Source organism: Sinocyclocheilus anshuiensis, unplaced genomic scaffold (assembly GCF_001515605.1).
Source record: "Sinocyclocheilus anshuiensis isolate Anshui unplaced genomic scaffold, SAMN03320099.WGS_v1.1 scaffold959, whole genome shotgun sequence".
In the NCBI taxonomy this organism is placed as follows: Eukaryota; Metazoa; Chordata; class Actinopteri; order Cypriniformes; family Cyprinidae; genus Sinocyclocheilus; species Sinocyclocheilus anshuiensis.
In genome coordinates, this window is record NW_015542406.1 from 451,462 (window position 1) to 459,914 (window position 8,453).

At 37.5% G+C, this 8,453-nt stretch overlaps 1 long non-coding RNA gene across 1 annotated transcript in view; it reads left to right on the forward strand.

Moving 5' to 3' along the window:
• Positions 1 to 3,626, forward strand: part of LOC107693038 (uncharacterized) — a 15,400-nt gene extending 11,774 nt beyond the window's left edge. Inside the window, exon 4 of the long non-coding RNA XR_001634704.1 lies at positions 3,226 to 3,626. This is a non-coding gene — a long non-coding RNA (uncharacterized LOC107693038). The remainder of the gene's footprint in view (positions 1 to 3,225) is intronic.
• The last annotated feature ends 4,827 nt before the right edge of the window (positions 3,627 to 8,453 follow it).

The window sequence follows — 8,453 nt, forward strand, 5'->3', positions numbered from 1 at the left end:
ACATGGTCCTAAGTATTCAGACCCTTTGCTCAGTATTTAGTAGAAGCACCCTTTTGATCTAATACAGCATACAGCCATTTTGGGAAAGATGCAACAAGTTTTTCACACCTGGATTTGGGGATCCTCTGCCATTCCTCCTTCCTCCTTCTCTCCAGTTCTGTCAGGTTGGATGGTAAACGTTGGTGGACAGCCATTTTTAGGTCTCTCCAGAGATGCTCAATTGGGTTTAAGTTGCTGAAGATGAGACACCCCAATGAAATCCCTCTGGAAATGTTCCGTAGTGATAAAGCTGTCTCTCAAACTTGGTCTGAGGGGAGAACCTTTCCCAAATAACCTTGGATTTTGAAGGAACTTCAGATGGCAGCAGACTAGGAAGTCTTGTGATTCCAATTTTATTTCCATACATTTGCATCTTAGCGTTTGTCGCAGTCTCAGCAAATCCGTTTCTCTCAGTCACCTTTGAGTAGTAATATGCTGATGCTTTGGGGGTTCTAGGTCTCTCAGGATCTTCAAAGTCCACATAGTGCAATCCAAATCGTTGACTGTAGCCTTGAGGACCCTCAAATCCATCCATTAGAGACTGGACTGTAAACCTCTGAACGTCAATTTCATCTAAAAGCACAGCTTTTGGACAGAAAGAAGTTAGTGAACTTTAGATAGTGATTTTTTAATTACATAGTCTGATATTAAGGTTTGGGAATATTTTGTTACATTGGTAGAAGACTGTGTTAAATTTGTCTGTGTTAAATTAAAGGGTTAGTTCACCCAAAAATGAAAATTAACCCATGTTTTACTCAACCTCAAAGCATCCTAGGTGTATATGATTTTCTTCTTTCAGACGAATGCAATCAGAGTTATATTAAAACATTTTCCTTGCTCTTCCAAGCATTAGAATGGGAGTAGGCGGGTGTTTTTGTTTTTGTAGTCAAATAAAGTGCAATCATCCATAATAAAATGTGCCTCACACGGCTCACTGTGAATAAAGGGCTCCTGTAGCGAATCGATGCATTTTTGTAAGAAAAATATCCATATTCAAAATGTAATAATCACTTTAATCTAGCTCGCACCAACAGTTGTACACAGAAGCAGCTCCGGGAGGATGACGTAAGATGTCGGCATTGCGCATGCGCCGGTGAGTCTTGTGAAAACCAACGTTTGTTTACAGGAGCAAAGGAAGCAAAGTTTCCTTACTTTAGCAAAGGAAAACCAGTCTCCTCTTGGCTTATATCGAAATCCTCCGACATTCTTCTTTACAAATCCTCGTTTTGTACTTCTAATTCGTGACCGTTGTTTTGTTTTGATGTCTCCCCTGCTCTTCCGCGTTCGTCACTTCTGAGCGGCGCATGCACAATTCCGACGTCCTACGTCATCCGCCCGGAGCAGCTTCCGTGTACAACAGTGAGCGCAAGCTAGATTAAATTGATTATTACGTTTTAAATATGGTTATTTTTCGTACAAAAACGCATCGATTTGCTACAGGAGGTCTTTGTTCACCCCCCACAGTTGTGTGAGGCACTTTTTATTTTGGATGGATGCGCTTTATTTCACTTCTTTTGAACTGATGAACTGCAACACCCACTGACTGCCATTAAACAGCTTGGAAGATCAAAGATAATTTTTTATATAACTCCGACTGGATTCGTCTGAAAGAAGAAAGTCATATACACCTAGGATGCCTTGAGGGTGAGTAATTTATGGGCTAATTTTCATTTTTGGGTGAACTAACCGTCACATGGACTATTTTAATGATGTCCTTACTACCTTTCTGGACCTTAAACGTGTCAGTTGCATTGCTGTCTACGAGGGTCACAAAGCTCTTGGTTTTCAAATGGAAATGGAAAATGTAAATGTAAATATTTACTTTTGGATTTACTTTTTTAATTTCCTAGTTGAAGCCATTATTAGGCCCACATTGTGCCTGCAGGATGATTTCCACGCAATTTTAAAGGCCATTGTCCTACTCTGGGCCTGTAAATAATATCTTAATAAAATGTAAAACTGAAATATTCCTTAGCTTAACTTTTAACATTCAAAGTTGATATGGGTGATTTCTACTAGTGGCACCAAACTAAATTTCAAGTCGTTTGTGGGGCTGGACATGAGAACATTAGCTCAACCAACGGTTTGAATTTGAGTCAAGACAACCTGGTTTTTGATCAGTGGAAAACTGGACATATGAAGCTTAACCATTACTTGTGCTGTTCTGTTTGGTGCTATTAGTTAAATGCAAATTATACCTACACACTTGGGGCCCTATTTTAACAATCTAAGAGCATGGTCTGAAGCGCATGGCGCAGGTGCACTTAGTGTGTGGCCAAATCAACTTTTGCTATGACAGGAAAAACGGTTGGTGCATCAGGTGCATGGTCTAAAAATGTTGTCCCTATTCTCTTAATGAGTAATGGGTGTGTTTTGGGCATAACGTGCAATAAACCAATCAGAGTCTCATCTCCCATTCCCTTTAAGAACCAATTGCACTCATGCCATGGCGTATTTGCTATTTACACGGCGGAATTTGCAAGCGCAAAGACTGAATGCGTCTCCAGAGAGGTAACGGATCGCTCGTGCGTGAGCAAATAGGTAGACTAATTCTGATACATGCAATGACTATCTACTGTGACATGTAGGCATTTTTATATTTATGTAGCCTACACAATAATAATCTTTTACATTGTAATCCTTTAATTTTTAATATTTGGCATGTTTGTTTGCTGCTACGCGTCCCTGTGTGTGTAATAAGCAGAGTGTACGTGCATTGTGGACCCGCCTATAGGCGCATATTACACGCTCTTTAAATAACAAAAAAATACTGCGCCATAGACTTTAGACCAGGTTAAAGTTGGTCAATGGACGCAGTCTATTTCAGTTGCCTCAAAATAGCAACGCGCCAACAATGTGCCTGAACACACCTCGTTTTCAGACCAGCACGCCCATTAATGCACAAATGGACACAAATGCATTTGCTGTTTAAACAACGTGCCGCAGGATGTGAAAATGAGTGTCGGGCTGAAACTAGCAGAAAACACTTTCGTCGCATCTGGCGCCACATTGCGCCAGATGTATAATAGGGCCCTTGATCTTTGAAGTTTTACCACATTTGAATCTGTTCTGAATAATTTCCCAGCATTCCCAATCAGTGTAGAATTCATGAAAATGTGTAAGTTCTGTGTGGTTCTAACTACTACTATGTTAAATATAAGCAAAGATGATGTTCTTTCTGTATAGTTACGCTGGACTGAGTTGTGGTACCAAGTGAGAAGCGTGTGGAGCGTGGAGACGCCGGCTCATCAGAGATGACAGTTGGGTTCTCGGGGCGGTGCTGAAGCGCTGCTGGCTACGGACACTGAGAGGGCAACACCTGTTCCTCTGCAGCTAACCTCCTTCCAGGGTACAGAAAGACATCACAGACAAACCTCCCTCCCAAACCCCTCCTTTTCTTTCCTCTTACCAGACAGACTTGCTCACTGACCCAATCCACATCTCCTGCTCTGTTGTCTCCAGATCCTCTCTGACCTGACCCAGAACACTGACTTACACAACTGCCAACACCTCAAGAACCATCTGTATTTCTGTTCCCCTCCTTTCTCTCCCTCTCCGTCTCTTTCTCTGTCTCTCTTCAGATCATTGTGTGTGCATTGCCGTTTCTTTTCAAACACAGTGGCATAAGCTGTGCCTCTACTATTTTGGCAAGGAGAAATGGGAAAGACGTTAAACGAATACGTCTAATTATATGAACATGTCTGACATCAACTGAAATAAGGAAGAAAAAAAAATAATGATGTAGGATCACATAAATATGTCTTCTCCAAAAAAGCGGCCCACATTAGGGGTAAGCTGTGTCTTGTTAAGAGGACATTTTAATGATTTGGCAATATTAAAATGGATAAATGAACATAAATAAGACAAACAACTTTTTATTAATGCACAATTCCATTCTAGATATATGTATATACTTGTGCAAATATATAAATATACAGAATATTTAAATGTATTGAAATATAATCTATCTATCTATCTATCTATCTATCTATCTATCATCGTTTTGCTAACACTATTACTTACACAGCTTACACAAAATCATCTGGCACACTTTACCCCACAGCTACCATTTTTGGGTAAACTGCTCATTTAATAATTTGTGTATAATATTTAGATATATAATTTACTTGGTTTTATGCAATGGTAATTTACTGGCATACAATCTGGATTGTTTTGCTTTGACATAAAATTTTGACTTAATTTTCTCTAAACAACACATTTTTATAGCACTTTCACTGATGTTAGACCTGAATAAAAACATCATGAAATATATAACATGTACATATAAAAATAGAGAAAATAGTCATGAAAAAGCTGGCAGTTCTGCCCGTCTCCTCTCTTGTAGTAGGTCTATTAGCTCATTGCTGCGCTCACACTGTCATTTGAGTCTGTTACACTGGTAAACTGCCTTGTTACCCCTGTGTCTTGTTGTGGTGAAATATAATCTATCTATCTATCTATCTATCTATCTATCATCGTTTTGCTAACACTATTATTTACACAGCTTACACAAAATCATCTGGCACACTTTACCCCACAGCTACCATTTTTGGGTAAACTGCTCATTTAATAATTTGTGTATAATATTTAGATATATAATTTACTTGGTTTTATGCAATGGTAATTTACTGGCATACAATCTGGATTGTTTTGCTTTGACATAAAATTTTGACTTCATTTTCTCTAAACAACACATTTTTATAGCACTTTCACTGATGTTAGACCTGAATAAAAACATCATGAAATATATAACATGTACATATAAAAATAGAGAAAATAGTCATGAAAAAGCTGGCAGTTCTGCCCGTCTCCTCTCTTGTAGTAGGTCTATTAGCTCATTGCTGCGCTCACACTGTCATTTGAGTCTGTTACACTGGTAAACTGCCTTGTTACCCCTGTGTCTTGTTGTGCAGCCTGACCAATTACTTTTGATCTTAAGAGGACATGACATTTGTAGGCTTTGCACTCTGAAGTGACTGCACATGTTAAAAGATGCATCATGCCTTTTCCCTCGCAAATAATTAATGGTGCCAAGTTTCTAAGGGCATTGCTCTTTGAACCTAAAAGTACAAGGTTTAAATATAGGTCCTTGGAGTAACTTGCGCTAGAGGGGTCTTTTTAGGACCACCTTAACCTGAACGGCAGGGCTGCTCGTCTCTAAAAGCCATATTTGCACCGGAACAGTCTTCCACGCCACAATGTTTGCACTTTGAATTTGCATAAACTTGTCATCCTCGTGCGTACATTTTGCGCATTTGTGGTTTTATGAATCTTTAACAGTGCGTGTACAGCTGCCTGATCACAGAGCTCTTTCTGACAGTCACCGATGTGACTGGCTTGAACTTTTGAACCTGGTCATGTTCTATGCAAAAGGATGTTCTATTCTGTGTGTATATGGGGTATTTGGAGAATTCCCACAGCTTTTAGAGGAGGTATGGAATTAACTGATCTAATAAAACAATTAGGTGACGTTTGAATGTATCAAAACAGGCGTTGGTGAGGTCCGTGTGTACTTTGGCAAGGATTGCATTAAGATATAGTCTGAAACACTGTGCAGTGTTTTGAATATTCAGCTTTGCTTCGGCTGTCTTTGAACTCTTAGAGACAGATGCCCTCTTTCTTTCTGTCTTATGGTCCTGCTAAGTCAAGACTCATTTGGGTATGACTAGGACCCTTGCTCATTACAACCCTGATTCAGTTTGACGCAACAGGTCATCTGTGGGCTATAGCACTTTATTTGGTGCTCATATTCAGTAGTGAATATCAAAAACTAAAGTTCTGTCATTATTTACTTCTCCCATTTTGAATAAAATACTGAGAAAGTGATCTCAGAAGAGAAACAATTTTCACTCAGAAGCCTTTTGCCTTCACTTTTGATCCACAGGATAAAAAAAAAAAAAAAGTAATTGCGACTCAAAATTCAGACTTTTTTTTAAATAGCATTTCTGACAATTTTTTCAATGAATTCTGAGTTTGCATCTTGCATTTGTCTTTTTTTCTCAGAAGTCTGAATTTACATCTTGCAATTTTTTTTTTTCTGCCATGGAATTAAAAATGAAAAAGTTATTGCATTTTTTTTTTATCTCACAGTTCTGACTTTATATCTCTCGTTCTGACTTTTCTAAGTTAACATTTCTGCAATTCCTGGAATTCTGACTTTTTTAATGTATCTCAGTTTTTATATCTTGCAGTTCTGAGTTTAAATCTCAAAATTCTTAGAAAAAAGGCAGAATTGTGAGAGAAAAATTCAGAATTATGAGGAAAAAAAGAGATAAAAAGTCACAATGATCTATTTATTTATTTATTTATTTGTTTATTTATTTATTGTCCTGTGGCATAAGCTTCCATAGAAATTGCAAGCTAATTTCACAAATAATTACAAAGAATTGGTAAGTAACATATTGATTTAACTGTGAATTTTCATTTAAAACATACTCCAATCATCTTTTTTTTTTTTTTACATCTTTGAAAATTTTTCCCATTTCTAGTTTGAAGACTGCTTAAACTTCATAACATTTTCAATTTTTAAGTTTTGATTCTATTATTTATATTATTTTTCTATATTTTTATTATTAGTTGTATTTCCCACAGAAGAAAAAAAAATCAGATTGTCCTGAAAGTGAGCATATGATGACAGAATTTTCAGTTTTGGGTGAACTTTTTTTATTATTATTATAATTTTAGATGTATACCATATGGTATTTATAATCTGTTTGCTACTACATGATGTAGCCACATCAACCAATAAGCCACAGGTGGAAAACTGAGCTTGTATAGTGATTTGTTTTTTTCCTGTGCACAGCATTATGAAGTATTTGTTACTGTGATGGTAAAATTGAATGGAAAAGACCACGAGGTGATGCAAACGGGTCTTTTGATCTGTCAACAGCCTGTAGATTTTTGTTTCCTCTTTTCCCCGGTAACTGCTAATGGGTAATATGATGTATTGCATGTCAGCTTGGCATTATTAGATACGCACTCAAAGAGTCTTGTTCATAAGGATTTTTTTTTTCTTTTTTTGCTTATTCAGCCATTTGAATTCTCGCCTTTCATATACAAAATTACTCTGATGGATTGATAGGAAAACATGTACTAACAGGGAGAGAGAGAGAGGCTGGCGTGGATGTTCATGCTGGCAGCGCGGATTGTGGCATCTGTTGATGAAGAAACAGCATACTGCTCTAAGTCAGGTTTCTTCTTTTCTTGTTCCCAAAACAAATTTTGATGTCTTGAGTGTTGTCATCTGTTTATTCCTTCTTTGAAATGAGTTGTGATATTTATCTTTAAGCTTAAATTACAAATATAAAGGTGATTGCTGTCAGGTGTTAATAGTTTGCTATTTTCACATCTAAACAAGGAAATATAAAACTATCTTGTAGTGTATCTTGATTCATTTTGAGTAATAAGTGCACATTGGTCATTTTTAGTATCTGTTGTATTGTATTGTCAGTCTGTAATTGTTTTAAACATTGTAGTTATTTTAATGTATCATATGGACAGTTTAGTGTAACGTGTTTATTGCACAAATGAGTCACATTGCTAAGTTCAGGCGAAGATGAATGTCTTTTGTATCTTTAAACTCTAGTTACTGGTGGTAATGAAATGAACTGGAAAATGGAGATTGAACTGTTTAAACTGAATTTAAATCCACTGCATTTCACATATTTGTTATTAGTTGCTCTTGCTGTTATGAGACAGTTAGATATTTGAGTATTACATGCAGAGTAATACATCTGTGGTGCTAATATTTTATTCAGTCTGTCAAAGGAAAATAATAATGCAGATAGTTTTGATCAATGAGATCAATTTTTTGTAAAAGAAAGGATAATATTATATAACAACCGGATTTTACAATCCAGGTGAATATTACATAACATCTGTTGAATTAAACGTAGGTTGAACTGTTGGCGATTGGTGTCAAAGTCAAAATCATGATGAAAAGTCATGAGAGATCAGTAGAAGCAAATACTAAGCACATGCTCAAGCAAACAAATAGGGGATGTGAGCTCTTGCACAGCCAGATGGTTCAAGCATGCACGTTTGCACGCGGAGGTCATCGGAATGGAGAAAATTTGAGAGAGAGAGAGCACGACTCTTTTAATCCCATCGGCAGAGCTGCATTCCCATAATGGGAAATTAATAACACGAGCATGATTTCAGATTAAACAGAGCAGTTAGGACCATTAGATCACTTTCATCGCTGGCATTAGGGCAGTGGATCAGGGATTTTCCCCCAACACAAATCCTGCAAAGTAGGTCAGTGTCTATTGAGTATTAGCACCATGGCTGTGATCCTGTTGTCTTTGCTCCAGGACAAGGGATTAACCCTTGGGACAGCTGAACAGGATAGGGCAGGGGTTGTTTGAAGGGTAAGTCGGGGGGGGGGGGAGGATGGAGGGCATGATTAGACACGC